Source organism: Ixodes scapularis, unplaced genomic scaffold (genome assembly GCF_016920785.2).
Source record: "Ixodes scapularis isolate PalLabHiFi unplaced genomic scaffold, ASM1692078v2 PGA_scaffold4__175_contigs__length_147842914, whole genome shotgun sequence".
Taxonomy (NCBI): Eukaryota; Metazoa; Arthropoda; class Arachnida; order Ixodida; family Ixodidae; genus Ixodes; species Ixodes scapularis.
The window spans coordinates 110,310,030-110,329,960 of NW_024609879.1; the positions used below are offsets into that span (position 1 = coordinate 110,310,030).

General features: G+C 45.8%; 1 non-coding gene and 1 pseudogene across 1 annotated transcript; both read right to left on the reverse strand.

Moving 5' to 3' along the window:
* Positions 1–4,024: 4,024 nt before the first annotated feature.
* On the reverse strand, positions 4,025–4,252 carry LOC120849483 (annotated as a pseudogene).
* Positions 4,253–19,506: 15,254 nt separating this feature from the next.
* Positions 19,507–19,722, reverse strand: LOC120849480. The gene has a single exon (XR_005717928.1). It is a non-coding gene; the product is annotated as a small nucleolar RNA U3 (small nucleolar RNA).
* Positions 19,723–19,931: the final 209 nt, after the last annotated feature.

Genomic DNA, 19,931 nt, shown 5'->3' on the forward strand with positions numbered 1-19,931 from the left:
CTATAACTTTTTTTTATTAGGGGCGGAGCTCCTTAGAGTCTAGCCTTGTCCGGCGTCCGTACTCACATCCATTGCACTGCCTCCGGGATCGGCCCGCTTTAAAACTCAGGACCGCTTGCTTACGAGGCAGACGTCTTAACCACTACGCTACACTCCAACGTTGCATGTAGCCGCTCAACGTCTATACAGGAGAGGGCGCTGCGGTCAAATGCGTATATAATCGCATTAAACTTTGCATGCATTGGCTCAACTTAACGTTTATGGATGAGAGGGCGTTGCGGTCAAATGCGTATATAATCGCGTTAAACTTTGCATGCATTGGCTCAACGTTTAGAGACGAGAGGGCGCTGCGGTCAAATGCTCAAATGCGTATATCACCACGACCCATACCACACATTCTCTTTCTGACATGGACCGTTGACTTTTAAGTGGTGGAGATGCGTTCCCACGGCTTCTAGCGCATCCAGGCTGATCCGCTAGAAGAACCACCGGCTCTGTGCATTGCCTCGGACGTCAGTGATAATACGCGCGGTGGCCGAGTCCGGCCTCTGCGCTGTGTGATGCAGCCACAAATGCTGCTCTCCGAGTTTGGCGCAGTTGAAGTCACCGGAAGTTCGATGCTTGTTCCTGAAGTCGGGAGTCCGTTGCGCATCCGAGTGCATTCAGTCGGTGTTTTCGTTCATGCTGTCTTGTGTCTTTGAGTTGGTTTTAATAATCCCGTTTTAAACTAAATTCCGAAAAAGAAGCATCTGAACGAGGGACATATTCCCACCTGATCAAATAGAATTTCAGAATGTTCACATCCAATGGCTTTCCAGAAGATTTCTTCGGTGCGCATGCGCTGTTAATGCGCAACAAGCATGCAGGCTCTCTTAAGATGACAGGAAAAAATCCAGCGCCCTGGACGCCGTTCAAATTTCAAACTATGGTGCCTGGAGCGCGTCTTCGACTGGTGTGTTTAGCGCCCTATCCCGCCCATACATCAAACGTGGTCCCGATGTGGCAACAAATGACGCGAGTGTCATGCTGTTGCCTGTCGCGATCCTGGCGGTTGGCCGTAGAAATGCTGGCAAAAAGCACGAGCGAACGCGAGTGTCGCTGTCGTCACGGCGTCCCGTTAGGTGTCCCAACTTCCGGCTGCAATAGCCTCCGTGAACTGTCACAGTGGAAAGCGACCTGCAGCAGAACAGGCATCTGCTATATACACCACAGCTATTGAGACGCCGCCAGGTTCGCGACCGGCGACAGCATGACACTTTTATGACGTCATCAGGCGGAAATCGAGGGACCACTTTTTTGGCCGCGGTAAACACACCAGTCAAAGACGCGATCCAGGCACCATACTTCAAACCAACACTCAGAAGAGTTGAGAGGCCTGTCAAGCGCTCACTTCCGGGACAAGCCGGTTACTTCCGGTGGATTCATACCTGTTTGCTCAATGCGCCATCCAGCCCCAAGTGGAGATCAGTAATAATATAGTAGGAATATGATGCTAATTTAGAAATCTCTGAGAGTTTGATTTTCCGATTATGTCATGCTCATCATGATGGTGCTTTGTAATTTTTAGCAATTTATGCTCGAATGTGTAGAAATTAGAGGTTTACAACCCGTGAGCGATATGAAGGTGAACAGCCCTCTTCTTGTTTTTGACGCTCCTGCAAGTTTTGGAACAAGCTCTGTTCCAGAAGAGGGCTAGAACGCAAACTTTAGACCCCCAAGCCACGTATACCATTTGAGACGTTGAGAGTTAATATAGCTTTAGGGAGCCGTAAAATAGGCAGGAAACCAGGTAAGGTATTCACCTTCATATTGCCGGCGGGTGTACGTGCGAATGCCGGTTCGAACAGAATAGTGCAGCGTCTTCCCTAGCTTTACCACCGTAAGGAAAACCGGTTGTCGTGACTTTCCCTTTTACCGTGATGGTTAGAGAATGACGCAGCAAGTGCTATTCCATCCGAGCCAGTGTGAGAATGGTGGCAGACACCATGTACTACAGACACCATGAATTATCAAGAGAAATAAAACAGACGTCCTGAACGTTGCTCTCGTAGCGCTCATTAGATTTGTGTTGATACAGACGAATGCATATCTCTTACAGATTCACTTCATCGGGGACGACTGCGACAAGTTGCACGCGTTCATTCCCCCTAAACTTCTGCCACGAGAATACGGCGGAATCCACGAACCCTACGACTGCGATGGTTTAGAAAAAGAGCTTCGAAGAAGCAGCCGCTATTTCGAGGAGATCGACCAGAGCGGCTACCAAACCAAATGAAAGCGCAAAAAAAAATGTGTCGCGACGCGTTTGAGTTTGGAACATTTCTAAGTGAAAGATTGGTGATACACGACAGTGCTAGATCCACCAAACGAACTAGGCCTAGGGTATCGGCACTTCATTCCCTGAGTGTTTCGTGGGCACCGCCATATTGGAGATTAGTGCATGAGCGCACGCAATTGGCGATCGTCGATTCGAAAATGTGACTTCCTGAACTTTAGATACCATATACTATCAGATAGCTCGAATGATATGGTCTTGCTCAGTCGCGGACTGTTTTAACATCTCTGGCGGATGAAAAAGCGTTGCCTGCAATTTGATATCAACCTTCAGACAATTCTGGCAATCATCATAAAAGCCCCAAGAAGCCGAAGTGTCGTTACTTCGAAGCGTAGTTTATTTACTGGCTCTTGACATAGTCCGTCTTTTGCCAGGCGTCATGGATACGGAGTGATCGACCTGAAACACCGAGCTAACGGTATCGCTGCTCTGTTCAAAAGGTTGTGTAACAACCAACACTGACGGTGGTCACCCGCAACTATTTTATGATACGTTGAATTGCTGCAAAACTTCTCGGCAATAATACCGCATGTATCAGTGTGCTGGAAATGTGTTCGATGCAAATGTTCAGAACTGTGTCTACGGCGTTTCTTGAAATTCCCATACTTATAACTGGTTTGCAGTGTTCAAAGTACGAAGCCAATTTAATCTACAACAGTATATAAACCGCGCGTGCGTTTAAAAAATGAAAATGAATAAAAAAATACAACACTTTTCAGTTGCTTTTTGGTATCGTTCGATGGAAACGAAATTATTCAAGAGCATCGCAAGCATCATCAGCATCATCATCATACTCTTACAGATTTTGATTTACTGGGTGACGTTCATGATCAGGTTTTGAAGCGTGTCCATTCAACACCGGCTAGAATAATCAAAGCCTCCGCATGGTCTCCTCTCCCTCTATGAAACGTCATCAGAGTCGGATCGCGCTAACTCGGCTATTGGGCCCGAGTCCGACCTTCGACGCGCTGATTGGACACGAGCCGCGGCCGAACACTGACGCAGCACTCGGGCCCAATCTTAGGCTTCGATCCATCTGAGTGTGATGGCGGTGCGGAGGCCTTCTGCTTATCTTGGTGGTGCTGGTCCACTACGTGCCGTATGCGTGCGCAGTGCGCACCGTCGTCGTCTTCGGTGGGTCCGGGAACAATACGCGTCCAGCATAGCGCCTCAGCCTTACCGCTTGCATTCCGTTTATTCGCCGGGAGGCCTCAGTGGTAAGTGATGGGTGATCCCCTGATATGGTAAGTGATAAGTGGTAAGTGATGGGTGACCCACTGATATCTCTTCACGGTAAGAGCGAAAATTCCTGGTTAACCTTTCATTACGTTTGCCAGGTGCATTAAAAAAAAATCACAAGTTATAATATTCATCTTTAACCATCGGTGTCGATCGAACTCAAACCGAACCAACAAAAAAATTGGTTTAGCGCCTGTGGTATGTTTCAGGAAAGAGACAACAACCAGAGCACCAACGTATATCCAAATTCAGTGCAGTACTTCCAGAACCTCATCGAACTCAAGGTGGAAACATCCGTGTTCACTTTAATGGATGCTCAAGAACTATTCATCCAGCATGCTATGATCGATGCTTGAACGACGTCCCCAGCGCTGCAGTAAATAATACTTACGGAGGAATGGAGTATGAAGAAAGATTCTTATTTTCGATTTTCATGATAAGGTGTCCCCAGCCAGTCAGAATGAATCTCCACCCTCCCACCGGACGTCCAAGTCAGGCGAGAACGGTCATCAAAGGCAGGAACCCAGGCAGGAACCCGGGCACGAAACCCAAGTCACCTGACCGCCTTGGCGCTCAGGTGGAGACCCTACAGCTCATCATCGTGGTTGAGGGTGTTCCGAGTTTACGGTTGAAACTCGGCGATCAGCCTATAGAAATGATCCTATGAAGCATGATCTTAACTTTCAAACCTCACGCAAAGTAAGGACTATGTGGTTGGGCTAGCTGAAAAAGCCGGTGAGTCGCGTTACTCTGTGAGAATTGATCTGCAAATGAATAACACATCGTACTCGAAAATATAATTGCCGTAAACTTCATCCGAAACAGTCACAGACTCTTATTTCGAGCTCAGTGCTTACGCGAACACAAGAATGATTTAAGGTTTTGAAGGCGATGCAGTGACACATTGCGCTCGAATGGTTGAACGGACTTTGGAGAAAGCCTTAGCAGTCTCGCAACATTGTATCCGGTGCTGATCAGCCTCGAATAAAAAGGTAACTGCGTACGAAATATTTAGAAAGCAACTCATTTTAATTTGTTTTCTCGAGTTAATTTGCTCTTTCATTTTAATGTGTTCTGCAGTTAACATAAAACAACTGACCGTCAATCAAATAAAGTAAAACAAAAATTTCAAAATCCTTGACATCTAATGCAAAAAAGATGCCTTCTCCGTGCTTACGCCCTTCCGTTTTCCAACCCCCCCCCCCCCCCCCCCCCTCGTTCTTTTTAAAACAAAGAAAGGAAAATTTACACAAGGCTAACTTTAATGCCCTTCAGCTGCTGGTGAGGACATCAAAAAATGGAACGCAGGCCATCTTAGCAGCCCTCTATTAGCCCCGAGAAGTTCGCGTGGCGCCCCCTTACGGCGAACCGGGGTGACGTCAAGGCGAGGAGAGAATTTTTCCCCGACTCGGCTCACTCGCCCTGTGGAGGCTGTGACGACGCTAGCTGACGGCGCGCTTGTTTCTATTTAATTTTTTTTTTTGTCATGTTTTTCGTAGGAAGTGCGAATTTTTACATGAGCCTTTATTAAGGTATGGCCTGTAGCTACAGGCGAAACTTCAACCAACATTTTAAGCGTGGTTGACAGGGCAGGCAACGCATGAATCACATCATGGTATATGAAAATAAAGAAATATGGCCACAATTGCAGGAGCATCACTATAGATTTACATCTCGCACAATAAATGCTGCTGATGGTCTGAATGAATTGGCAGGTTATGTATATTATTTTTTGTATCTCTGTTTTTAAACAAGATCGCCGAAGCATAAAAGCTGCATGCTGTTCGAGCAACACGTTAAATACAGTCTGGGCCATGAAGAGAGGATTACAAGTAAGACAGCCCAAGTGCAGGGGCAAAGTAAAAAAAAAACAAGGAACATTTATTCTATACATTGCTCGCATTTGACCTTTGCTGGATTCGGATAGTATTTCAATGTTCTACACGGGTGGTATCTGTGGTCTTGTATATATCAACCCTCAAGTAATGTGTAACAAACGTAAGCGAAGCTGTCTAGCTCGTTATTAGCCCCTTAAGCCCTGAAACTGAGATTTTACTTAAATCGAATTGTCCTGAAGCTAAAATACCAGAAGCTTTTCTCACGCAGACTGTCGCCCCTGACAGGTTCCACATTTTCTGCGGCTAGTGCTGCATCTACCACTGGACAGACGTTCGAATGCTTGCTTTTGCTCCTGTTTTCCTCTGATGTCAGAGAGTCCAGCTCTAGGGAGTTTGGAAGCTTTTGGGGACCTGAAGCAGTGTCTCTTTTAATTGGAAATGAAAACTCCGACTAAACGGTGTATTTTCGGAATACCCAAGGCTGGAATAAAGAATGGCAGGAAAAAGTATAAACATTCCATATTACTGCACTATTGCCGTGCATAGTTTGGCAGTTCAATACATATCATACAGACAACTGGGGGCAATTCGGCCGTTTTCGCTGCTGCCATACAAACTAATTTCCAGTAATTGTGCAGCTTCTAAGAAATATGCCTCCATGCGTGTATAAACTATATATATATAATTAATTCAGGAAGAAGCTACATTTATGTAAAACAACCCTGTTCCACGAGCACTTTCAGGATCATCAGACGCAGGTCCTTTAAAACATCTGCGAACCAGCGCATGCAGAGTGGTAGCGCAGAGTCAGGGTCGCGAGCTAATTTGCCGACCACCCAAAGGCCTATGATATAAATGCCACTTCAAATGCCTTGAAAGCGGGATGTAATATCGTCTTAAATCATAAACGTGCAAGGAACAGAATTCCAGCGTCTGAAACACTCGCGCCACCGCTTCACCGACCCCTCGCAAGATTGCCTTGTGTCGTGTGGACGGACGGGGAGGTTCATCGGCGGAATTGCCTCCGCCGATAGCTTTCGGGATTTGTAACCCAATTTTAAAGGTAAAAGGGACAAGCAGGCTTATAAAATGTCCGAAGCACGTCAATATCAGCCTAACTCAACGTCTTGTACACCGGGTACACCAAGTCCAGCTCCTCGAAGAGCTTGCGGCACGCAACGCCAAACCAGGAAACCGGTGCTGGGATGCGAGCCGATGCGAGATCGCGGAACGGAGTACTCCCCCTGACGTCACGGTACACCTCACCCAATCCGGGCGCGGCGACCGCAGCGACGCTTGTGTTCGCTCTCGGGGCTAATAGTCCGTTGCAACTCAAGAAGGTAGGGCGAGGGTAGGAAAGGCCGGGGAGGAGGAAGCAGACGGAACGCTAAAGAGGGGAGGTTTTCTTCTCTCTTCTCCAGCGTTCCGTTTGCTTCCTCCTCCCCGGCCCTTCTTACCCTCGTCTATACCTTGTTGACTTGCAACGGACTATAGTTATAATTTTATGACCAAAAGGTAATAAGCATGCAACCAGCACCACATACAGTTCTCACATGCCACGCTACAAATCAGTGGCTTAGCCTGGGGAGAGCTTATGAAGCTCCAATCCCACCCCCCCCCCCCCCCCCCCCACCAAAAAAAAATCGCTGGCGTTCGTGGTAAATAAATGGTAAATCTTTCCATGCTGGTTTGAAAACGTCTTGGCGCTCCTGCTGTTTACTTGGAGAGACTAATGTTATGTACCGCGCCTAGCCACGAATGAATGTCCAGTAAATATACAGGGTGTCGCAAAAAAAAATCACAGGGTTTTTTTTAACCGCGAAAATAAACTAGGCATCACCGAACGCTCATTCTCCGCCCAAAAGTAGCGCTAGAGGTCGCAAACAGATTCCAAACAAAACTCCGTCGGCTGCCTTTTTCCCATTGAAATTTTCAGAAAATTATTTTTGAATAAGGTATTGGATCGGGCTGAAAATTTTGCATCTGGTTGTGACCTTTAGCGCCTAGTTCATTTTTGCGGTTAAAAGGCCCTGTAATTTTTTTTTTTTTTTGTGACACCCTTTATATAGGGTGTTTCAAGTCACCATGGCTTGATCTAAGATGGATCGTAAAAATCGATGCCTGCACGTAGCAATCGAAATTTTTCGTAAAAGATATATATATATATATATATTATTCTTGCAGATTTGTTTAAAGAAAAGCCATGAGAGCTACACTTATGCCGTTTGTGCGAGTGAGTTAAACGCCAAGGGGGACATTATGGGCGTGGCTAATGTTGCGATAAGTCGGCTAATTATTAAATATTCGTTAATTAACTTTTGAACTAGTGAAAATAGTCATATGGTTCCAAATATAAATTTGCTGAGCGTCGTCCAAAACCCCTAAATCAATCATTTTTAGAAGGGCTTTGAGCGCGTGAGAAGCACAGTAGTGCGCTGAAGTTACCACTCGTGGAGCAGGTACAAGGCTGGGGCTGGATAAGAGGCGGAAAAATTGCGCGGGCGCCTTACCGAAACCGCTTGCCTTGTACCTGCTCCACGAGTGGTAACTTTAGTCACTACTGCGCTTTTCACGCGCTAAAAGTCTTTCTGAAAATGACTGATCCAGTGATTTTCGATAACGCTCAGCAAGTTTCTAATTGGAACCATATGTATAATTTCACTAATTAAAAAGTTAATTAGGGATTTTTAATTAATCAGCCGACTTATCGCGAAGATTAGCAAACCACATAATGTCCCCCTGGGCGTATATTTCACTCGCACAAACCGCATAAGTGTAGCTTTCGTGGCTTTTTTTCTAATTTTACAAGGAAAAAACCGACTATGTTGAGCGGGGAAATTTTTCCGCTATATCTAGCGGGAAAATTCTCTCCTCCTCCTTCTCCCTCGTGACCCTCGTGACGTCACATGTGACGTCATTATGGGAAACGTCCCATAATGCAACGCGCGGTTACGCCGACGCCGACTTTGCTCAAGCCGGAAACGGGCGCCTAAGAACTGCGCTCTAAACACAACTGGAAAAGGCGACAACGAACATAGACCAGGCCATTTTGAAGCAGCCTGACGGAGAATGAAATAATGAGAGTCTATAGTTAGACTATTCAGGGAGGAACTAGGTAAGCTTCAGTGGAAGCGAAGCGGCAAACAGAAATGTAGACCAAACGGTGGGCCAGAAGGTCAGAGAATAAAAAACACAACGTCAGAATCCGTCGACGAAGCATTGGCAGGCAAAAGTAAGGGCCGGACTCACCAGATGCTGATTAAACAAGGTGGGTAGAATTTTTAAGGCTTAGAAGGGAATTATCAACCATGATAAATGAGGAAATCAGGGGGAAAAATCGAAGTGGATGGGGAAAAAATAGGAAAGCAGCTAAAACCACGGAAATTCCCTAATCAAAGAAACAAGATATAAGCAGCGATTTTTTTATTACATCAGAAGGAAATAAACTAGAAGGGGAAGCAGCAATGAAATACGTACTAAGTATGGTCATAAAACGGAAGTTCAGCAAGCATATCTCTCCAGTAGACAATCTGTGCCATCTATTTCAGAGCAAAATGAAGGTATTCTCTAAAAACACTGGACACTCCCTAGCCTTCACTTTGCTAAAGTGGCGACCACTAAGAGATCAGATTTGGCGCCTTCTCCCGTTTTGGGATGTTGGGGGACTCACAACAACAGGCCGGCGGCGGCGGCGGCGGCTGCGTTGTTGTCTCGCTGCACCCACTTCTGTATTCCACAGCGACAATGTACCAACCGTTGGCTTTATAAAAATACTGGACTCAACCGCAGGACTGTCTTGTAGTGCCAGTAGTGGTCGTGAACAATGGCGCGGGGTTGCAGGATTTTGTTTGTAAATGCCACCTGCAATATTTTCAGCTTTTTTTTTTTTTAGGGGGGGGGGGGGAAGGAGGGGAGGAGCTATGGAGACGTGTGAGAACTTAGCCTTAAAGGGGCACTGACACCCCTAAGGTCGTGTTTTTTTTTTTTTTTTTTTTTTTTTTATTGTCTAAAACGATGCAAATTGCAGTCATAGACACGCGAAAAAAAAACGCATGCATCGCGAAAACGCCAAAAATAAAAAGGCGCGCGGGGGCGCGCCTTTTTATTTTTGGCGTTTATATCTCCCGCCGCTCACCTCCTTGTTTCTTTTGATCGGTGACGTCAAAAATCAGGAAATTTAGAAGCTTTATAGGCGACATTTCTATAACATTTAATAACGGCAATCGTAAAACATGTTTTTTTTTTTTTTTAACGCAATTGCGAACGCACTACGGCCCCTCTTTTTGAAATACCAAAAATCTGCATTCGGTGAGATGTCGCTTCCTGGATTTGTATCCTCCCTCGGAAAACTTGGCGGCGCTGCAGCAGAGGATGATCGGCGAGTCCGGGGAGAACCCGTTTTTTTCCCGCGCCGGTGCCCTTCTATCCCGCCTGCTCACCTCCTCCTTGCTTCGGGTCGTGGTGGCAACGGCGCTTTGCTTGTAGCGTGGAGCGTAGGTCCCGAAGAAAGTCGAGTCGCAGGAGACCGCAAAATTGGACTCACGGCACTGGCGCGGATCGTGCGGGAACTTCAAATTCGGCATTTGGAAATTGTTTTTTTTTTTTTTTTTTTATTCACAAATACTAAATTCCCAAGTTTCAAATTTTGAAAGTAATGTCCCGGCGTTGTTTTTAATCGTTTCTGATAATAAAAAAAATTTATGATTTTGATGCGTCAGTGCCCCTTTAAGAACTAAGTACGTTGCTGTTTGTATGAGTGACGAGCCTCGAGCTAAGAAAGACTGTCTCGCCAATATGCGACACCAGATAAAGACAGTCGAGGCGAACCGCTGGAGGACTGAGGCGCAAGACCACGGGAGCATCCGCTTGTACGCATCATTCAAAACGAATAACGCACCCATCAACTTTTGTCGAAATACGCTGGGCAGTCGACTTCTTATCGTATCCCGTGGCGGTGCCTTACGTACCCGCCTGTACAGACGCAAGTACGACACCAACGTGACGGACACGCTCTGTAGTGCACGTGGCGATGCGGAGGAGACAATACCGCATTTGCTACTTCGGTGCCCGGCACTTTTTTTTATTTATTTATTTTATTTATGACATACTGCGGACCTAAATGGTCCAAGCAGGAGTGAATACAGATCGTAAAATACACGACAAAAAACAGTCTTCAACAAAAGATATCAAAAAAGGCCACTAGGTTAAAATATACAGTAAATAACAAATGCAAAAATACAGGACAAGAAGCTTCCAAGAGCAAGATACACATCACCAGTAAAAAACCTATACGGTCATGAGGTAGGAAGAAGGAAGTGACTCAATGGGCAGGGAATTCCAGTCATTGATTGTTCTTGGAAAAAAGGAAAATTTGAAAAGATTGGTGCGAGCAAAGTACGGAGTCAGTGAATGTGGTTGGTGATGTCTGGTCTGTCTCGTAGCAATGGGTTTTAGATATGCGTGGCGATTAATAGATAGCTTATCATTTGCAAGAAGAAACAGAAACTTTAGCCTTGCTATTTTCCTTCGTTCCTGCAACAATTCAATTTTGTTTATCAGCATTAGAGAGGAGGGAGAATCTGATCGCTTGAACTTATCGTAAATGAATCTGACTGCCCGTCTTTGAACCCTTTCCAATTTATTTATGTCTTTTTTGGTAAAGGGATCCCATACAACGCTGGCGTATTCCAGTTTAGGTCTCACAAGCGTGTTGAACGCTAACAATTTTACGTTAGGGGGTGTATTTTTCAACTTGTGTCTAATGAGGCCTAGCTTTCTAAAAGCAGCAGATGTAATGTTGTCGATGTGTCTTGACCAGCCCAAATGACTATCAATTGTCAGCCCTAGATACTTGTAATGGTCTACCTCAGAGACGTTATAATCTTTTATTTTGTACTGAAAGGAGAGGTACTTCTTTTTGTTTGTGATTCTAAGAAAGACAGTTTTCTCGAGATTCAATTTCATTTTCCATTGGTAGCACCACTCTTGTATAGAGTTTAAGCTTGAGTTAAGTGCGAGTTGGTCATTAGTACACAAAACATCTTTGAACAATACACAATCGTCCGCAAATAAACGAATGTTCACTCCTGGGTCCACAACAGAAACAATATCATAGACGTATATCAAGAACAATAGTGGCCCAAGGACACTTCCCTGGGGTACACCGGAAGTCACATCAAGCATCTCTGAGCAACCAGAACCAACCTCGACATACTGTCTACGACCATGTAGATAGGATCCGATCCATTTAACGATGGCTGAGTCAAGACCAATACTTTCCAATTTAAAAAGCAGTTTACCATGTGGCACTCTGTCAAATGCCTTGCTGAAGTCTATGAATACGGCATCTATCTGACCAGATTTATCCAAAGTGGAGGCAAATTCGTGCACCGTGGTGACTAGCTGTGTCACTGTTGAATAGCCCTTTCGAAATCCATGTTGAAACTCGGTTATTAAGTTATTTTTATCAATGAAGTCAGTTACCATATTTGAAATTATATGTTCTAGTAACTTACACGATGTACACGTAAGCGAGATTGGCCTGTAGTTGCTCAGAGATAAGTGGTCTCCTTTTTTAAACACCGGCACAACACGTGCTAAGAGCCAATCATTCGGCAGAACTCCCGATAAAAATGACGTGCGGAATATCACTGTTAAGAAGTGTGCTAAGGGTTCCGCGAAACGACGCAGAAAGGCATTGGGTATCTTATCAGGCCCAGGTGACTTTTTCGTTTTCAAGTTCAATAACATGGAAAATACGCCTGCAATCGATATGCAATCAGCATTCAGGTCGGACCGCTCATGATTTTCACACTCGTACGTTTCAGCGTCAGAAAAAACTGACTGGAAGTATCCATTAAAATGACGAGCGATCACTATGGTGTCATCAATCACTGTACTGTCAACACATATTTGGTCGATGGGTTTTCTTTTGTTGCTTAGGTAGCTCCAAAACTTCTGAGGGTCGTTTTTAATAAAATTAGGCAGAGTATTAGAAAAATAATAATCACGAGACTGCTGAACGTGCCGTCCTAGCTCGTCCTGCATGTCCTGAAGGCGACCGTTGTTTCTACGTTTAGTTTTTTTAAGGCGTTTAATCCTTCGCTTTAAGTGAATTATTTTCCGATTCACCCAGGGGTGAGCCCTATTAACACGCTTTTTCTTACTGGGGACAAAGTTATCCAAACAGTAGTTGCAAATAACCTTAAATTTGTTCCATAAAACTTGCACGTCTGAGTCGTTAAAACTATCAAGTGCCAAATCCAGATAGTCCAGAATACACTCATCATTGGACTTTGAGAAGTCTTTAATTTTCTTGACTACACTTTTCCGTTCAGGTGACTCTTTCGCTAAAGTACAACAGAAATAAACAAGTTTATGATCCGAGATCCCCCTCTCGACACTGACCGTATAATCAGATAAGCATCTACTAACAAAAACGAGATCAAGGATAGAGCAGCTCGAGCCCTGCTCTCGCGTGTTTTCGGTTACAACCTGCTGTAGATCATAGGCAAACATAGTGTCAAGAACAATCTCACTGTCCTGACATGAGTTAGCGGACAAATTGGCCCAATCAAAACCCGGAAGGTTGAAGTCCCCAACAACTGCAAGTTTATTGTTCCTGTATGAGGATATGTGGTTGCACAGTTGGTTTAGGAAGTCTGGTTGAGAATTGGGAGGTCTATAAACAGCGTATAAGATAATTGTGTTACCCCAGCAATTCAGCTTTAAACATAAGCTTTCATGCTCTTCAATCTGATCTAGAAGCACGGCATGAATATTATCTTTCAGTATTACAGCAACCCCCCCACCACGCGATGGGCGGTCTCTGCGGAATATGCTGTAGGATGGTGGAATGATACTATCATTATTAATGTCCTCGTGCAACCATGTTTCCGTTATTACCGTAATATGGGGATCATAATTCAATAAGAGAAGTTCCAGTTGGTTAACCTTGTTCACAATGCTCCGTGCATTTATGTTTAAAATGCGGAGTTGCTTTGATTCTGGAGTACATGGGCGTCATTCATTCGAACGTGGTTGTAATTGTGGCAGCTGAAGACGGGAGTTTGCGACGTCATCCCAGATATACCAGTCATCATTTATACGAAGCTTGTCATGTACCAAAAACACTTTTTTTCCCTTGGTCCTTATCGGTCTTAGCGCTCAACCAAAGTGCCCGACGTTTTGCTAACGTGCTTGGTGAATAGTCGTTGCAAATGGATATCCGTGTATTTTTTAATTTTTTGGCATTGCGAAGTATTGCTTGTTTTTCGTTATAGTCCTGAAAGAACAAGATGACAGGCCTTTTGTCACTAGGTTTACCGAGCCTGTGAATCCTTGAAATGGAAGTGCAAGTTACACCTAGTATGCCATTCAGGACCTCTGTGATAACTTTACTCTTAAGCTGTGCTTCCGTTTCATCTTCTGTTTCTGCTATCCCGTAAACGACTAGATTTGATCGACGGCTCCGATCCTCGAGATCTGTAATTTTCTGAGTTTGAAAAAGAACAGTCCTTTCAAGATTTACGAGGCTACTTTCCAGCGCCTGAACTCGTTCCGTTTTCTGCCTGAGCTCGCGAAGAATTTGGTCAAATTCAACAAACCTGGCGTTAATTCCGCTTATCATGACTTCAGTTTTACTTTGTTGTGTTTTTAACTCTGTAATTTCTTTGTGGATTGCACTCTGTCCGTTCATTATTTGTTGAAACATCTCCTCAGTCGTAGGGCCAGGATTGGTCTCGACATCACCGCAAACAAGTAATTTGCATGCATAGAAACAATCATACGCAATGTCAATACAAGTTTGTGGGCATGGCACAACAATGAGCATGAGAGTATTGCTCGCAAAAAAAGAGGTTTTGTGACCAACCTGTATAAAAAAGAGCGTTGTCTTAGTTGACATCGTGCTCTTGTCGCTTTCGCCGAGCCCACTGAAGATGAATTCCTGGGTTAGTCCTTTTGTAGGCGTTGAACCACTTGACGTCACGAACCCAGAGGGCAGCACTTCTGCGACTGGCGATTGTAGAGACACTTGGTCATCGTTGGCGGCTTGCTTGTCGCTTCCACACGTGCTGTAGTCGATCGGTGCTCCAAGATAAGAACAGAGCAGGGCCTGTATAAAAAAGAGCGTTGTCTTAGTTGACATCGTGCTCTTGTCGCTTTCGCCGAGCCCACTGAAGATGAATTCCTGGGTTAGTCTTTTTGTAGGCGTTGAACCACTTGACGTCACGAACCCAGAGGGCAGCACTTCTGCGACTGGCGATTGTAGAGACACTTGGTCATCGTTGGCGGCTTGCTTGTCGCTTCCACACGTGCTGTAGTCGATCGGTGCTCCAAGATAAGAACAGAGCAGGGCCTGTATAAAAAAGAGCGTTGTCTTAGTTGACATCGTGCTCTTGTCGCTTTCGCCGAGCCCACTGAAGATGAATTCCTGGGTTAGTCTTTTTGTAGGCGTTGAACCACTTGACGTCACGAACCCAGAGGGCAGCACTTCTGCGACTGGCGATTGTAGAGACACTTGGTCATCGTTGGCGGCTTGCTTGTCGCTTCCACACGTGCTGTAGTCGATCGGTGCTCCAAGATAAGAACAGAGCAGGGCCTGTATAAAAAAGAGCGTTGTCTTAGTTGACATCGTGCTCTTGTCGCTTTCGCCGAGCCCACTGAAGATGAATTCCTGGGTTAGTCCTTTTGTAGGCGTTGAACCACTTGACGTCACGAACCCAGAGGGCAGCACTTCAGCGACTGGCGATTGTAGAGACACTTGGTCATCGTTGGCGGCTTGCTTGTCGCTTCCACACGTGCTGTAGTCGATCGGTGCTCCAAGATAAGAACAGAGCAGGGCCTGTATAAAAAAGAGCGTTGTCTTAGTTGACATCGTGCTCTTGTCGTTTTCGCCGAGCCCACACCCTTATGCCTACACCGGGCGTCGACACCAGCATTGAGCAAGCCCTGGGGTTCACGGTAGAACAAAGTTGCCTGACGTGCTTCAAGCAGAGGCTCCAGGACCCGTGGATGATCTACACATGATGATCAGGACTGAATCTATTTCTATAACTTTTTTTTATTAGGGGCGGAGCTCCTTAGAGTCTAGCCTTGTCCGGCGTCCGTGCTCACATCGATTGCACTGCCTCCGGGATCGGCCCGCTTTAAAACTCAGGACCGCTTGCTTACGAGGCAGACGTCTTAACCACTACGCTACACTCCAACGTTGCATGTAGCCGCTCAACGTCTATACAGGACAGGGCGCTACGGTCAAATGCGTATATAATCGCATTAAACTTTGCATGCATTGGCTCAACGTTTAGAGACGAGAGGGCGCTGCGGTCAAATGCGTATATAATCGCGTTAAACTTTGCATGCATTGACTCAACGTTTAGAGACGAGAGGGCGCTGCGGTCAAATGCTCAAATGCGTATATAACCACGATCCATACCACACATTCTCTTTCTAACATGAACCGTTGACTTTTAAGCGGTGGAGATGCGTTCCCACGGCTTCTAGCGCATCCAGGCTGATCCGCTAGGAGAACCACCGGCTCTGTGCATTGCCTCGGACGTCAGTGATAATACGCGCGGTGGCCGAGTCCGGCCTCTGCGCTGTGTGATGCAGCCACAAATGCTGCTCTCCGAGTTTGGCGCAGTTGAAGTCACCGGAAGTTCGATGCTTGTTCCTGAAGTCGGGAGTCCGTTGCGCATCCGAGTGCATTCAGTCGGTGTTTTCGTTCATGCTGTCTTGTGTCTTTGAGTTGGTTTTAATAATCCCGCTTTAAACTAAATTCCGAAAAAGAAGCATCTGAACGAGGGACATATTCCCACCTGATCAGATAGAATTTCAGAATGTTCACATCCAATGGCTTTCCAGAAGATTTCTTCGGTGCGCATGCGCTGTTAATGCGCAACACGCATGCAGGCTCTCTTAAGATGACAGGAAAAAATCCAGCGCCCTGGACGCCGTTCAAACTTCAAACTATGGTGCCTGGAGCGCGTCTTCGACTGGTGTGTTTAGCGCCCTATCCCGCCCATACATCAAAAGTGGTCCCGATGTGGCAACAAATGACGCGAGTGTCATGCTGTTGCCTGTCGCGATCCTGGCGGTTGGCCGTAGAAATGCTGGCAAAAAGCACGAGCGAACGCGAGTGTCGCTGTCGTCACGGCGTCCCGTTAGGCGTCCCAACTTCCGGCTGCAATAGCCTCCGTGAACTGTCACAGTGGAAAGCGACCTGCAGCAGAACAGGCATCTGCTATATACACCACAGCTATTGAGACGCCGCCAGGTTCGCGACCGGCGACAGCATGACACTTTTATGATGTCACCAGGCGGAAATCGAGGGACCACTTTTTTGGCCGCGGTAAACACACCAGTCAAAGACGCGATCCAGGCACCATACTTCAAACCAACACTCAGAAGAGTTGAGAGGCCTGTCAAGCGCTCACTTCCGGGACAAGCCGGTTACTTCCGGTGGATTCATACCTGTTTGCTCAATGCGCCATCCAGCCCCAAGTGGAGATCAGTAATAATATAGTAGGAATATGATGCTAATTTAGAAATCTCTGAGAGTTTGATTTTCCGATTATGTCATGCTCATCATGATGGTGCTTTGTAATTTTTAGCAATTTATGCTCGAATGTGTAGAAATTAGAGGTTTACAACCCGTGAGCGATATGAAGGTGAACAGCCCTCTTCTTGTTTTTGACGCTCCTGCAAGTTTTGGAACAAGCTCTGTTCCAGAAGAGGGCTAGAACGCAAAATTTAGACCCCCAAGCCACGTATACCATTTGAGACGTTGAGAGTTAATATAGCTTTAGGGAGCCGTAAAACAGGCAGGAAACCAGGTAAGGTATTCACCTTCATATTGCCGGCGGGTGTACGTGCGAATGCCGGTTCGAACAGAATAGTGCAGCGTCTTCCCTAGCTTTACGACCGTAAGGAAAACCGGTTGTCGTGACTTAATTTCCCTTCCACCGTGATGGTTAAAGAATGACGCAGCAAGTGCTATTCCATCCGAGCCAGTATTTGCACTCCCCTAGTATGAGAATGGTGGCAGACACCATGTACTACAAACACCATGAATTATCAAGAGAAATAAAACAGACGTCCTAAACGTTGTTCTCGTAGCGCTCATTAGATTTGTGTTGATACAGACGAATGCATATCTCTTACAGATTCACTTCATCGGGGACGACTTCGACAAGTTGCACGCGTTCATTCCCCCTGAACTTCTGCCACGAGAATACGGCGGAATCCACGAACCCTGCGACTGCGATGGTTTAGAAAAAGAGCTTCGAAGAAGCAGCCGCTACTTCGAGTAGATCGACCAGAGCGGCTACCAAACCAAAGGAAAGCGCGAAAAAAAAAATAATAATGTGTCGCGAGTCGCGACGCGTTTGAGTTTGGAACATTTCTAAATGAAAGATTGGTGATACACGACAGTGCTAGATCCACCAAACGAACTAGACCTAGGATATCGGCACTTCATTCCCCGAGTGCCTTGTGGGCACCGCCATATTGGAGATTAGTGCATGAGCGCACGCAATTGGCGATCGTCGATTCGAAAATGTGACTTCCTGAACTTTAGATACCATATACCATCAGATAGCTCGAATGATATGGTCTTGCTCAGTCGCGGACTGTTTTAACATCTCTGGCGGATGAAAAAGCGTTGCCTGCAATTTGATATAAAGCTTCAGACAATTCTGGCAATCATCATAAAAGCCCCAAGATGCCGAGGTGTCGTTACTTCGAAGCGTAGTTTATTTACCGGCTCTTGACATAGTCTGTCTTTTGCCAGGCATCATGGATACGGAGTGATCGATTTGAAACACCGATCTAACGGTATCGCTGCTCTGTTTAAAAGGTTGTGTAACAACCAACGATGACGGGGGTCACCCGAAACTATTTTATGATACGTTGAACTACTGCAAAACTTCTCGGCAATAATACCGCATGTATCAGTGTGCTGGAAATGCGTTCGATGCAAATGTTCAGAACTGTGTCTACGGCGTTTCTTGAAATTTCCATTCTTATAACTGTTTTGGAGTGTTCAAAGTACGAAGCAAATTTATTCTACAACAAAATATAGACCGCGCGTGGATTTAAAAATGAAAGGGAAATAAATAATACAACACTTTTCAGTGGCTTTTTTTGTATTGTTCGATGGAAACGAAAGGATTCAAAAGCATCGCAAGCATCATCAGCATCATCATCATACTCTTACAGATTTTGATTTGCTGGGTGACGTTCATGATCAGGTTTTGAAGCGTGTCCATTCAACACCGCCTAGAATAATCAAAGCCTCCGCATGGCCTCCTCTCCCTCTATGAAACGTCATCAGAGTCGGATCGCGCGAACTCGGCGCCCGAGTCTGACCTTCGACGCGCTGATTGTACACGAGCCCCGGCCGAACACTGACGCAGCACTCGGGCCCAATCTCAGGCCTCGATCGATCTGACTTTGATGGCGGTTAGGAGGCCTTCTGCTTATCTAGGTGGTGCTGGTCCACTACGTGCCGTATGCGTACGCAGTGCGCACCGTCGTCGTCGTCGGTGGGTCCGGGAACAATACGCGTCCGGCATCGCGCCTTAGCCTTACCGCTTACATTTCGTTTATTCGCCGGGAGGCCTCAGTGGTATAAGGTAACTGATGGGTGATGATAAGACCCACTGATATCTCTTCACGGTAAGAGTGAAAATTCCTGGTTAATTTTTCATTACGTCTGCCACGTGCATTAAAAAAAATCACGAGATATGTTTATTTTTAAGCATCGGTGTCGATCGAACTCAAACCGAACCAACAAAAAAATTGGTTTAGCGCCTGTGGTATGTTTCAGGAAAGAGACACCAACCAGGGCACCAACGTATATCCAAATTCACTGCAGTACTTCCAGAGCCTCATCGAACTCAAGGTGGAAACATCCGTGTTCATTTTAATGGATGCTCAAGAACTATTCATCCAGCATGCTCAGAGCGAGCACTACAAGCATGCTATGATCGATGCTTTAACGACGTCCCCAGCGCTGCAGTCAATAATACTTACGGAGGAATGGAGTATGAAGAAAATATTCTTATTTTCGATTTTCAAGATAAGGTGTTCCCAGCCACTCAGAATGAGTCTCCACCCTCCCACCGGACGTCGAAGTCAGGCGGGAACGGTCATCAAAGGTAGGAACCCGGGCACGAAGCCCAAGTTACCTGACCAACTTCGCGCTCAGGTGGAGACCCTACAGCTCATCATCGTGGTTGAGGGTGTTCCGAGTTTACGGTAGAAACTCGGCGATCAGCCTATAGAAATGATCCTATAAAGCATGATCTTAACTTTCAAACCTCACGCAAAGTAAGGACTATGTGGTTGGGCTAGCTGAAAAAGCCGGTGAGTCGCGTTACTCTGTGAGAATTGATCTGCAAATGAATAACACATCGTACTCGAAAATATAATTGCCGTAAGCTTCATCCGAAACAGTCACAGACTCTTATTTCGAGCTCAGTGCTTACGCGAACACAAGATTGATTTAAGGTTTTGAA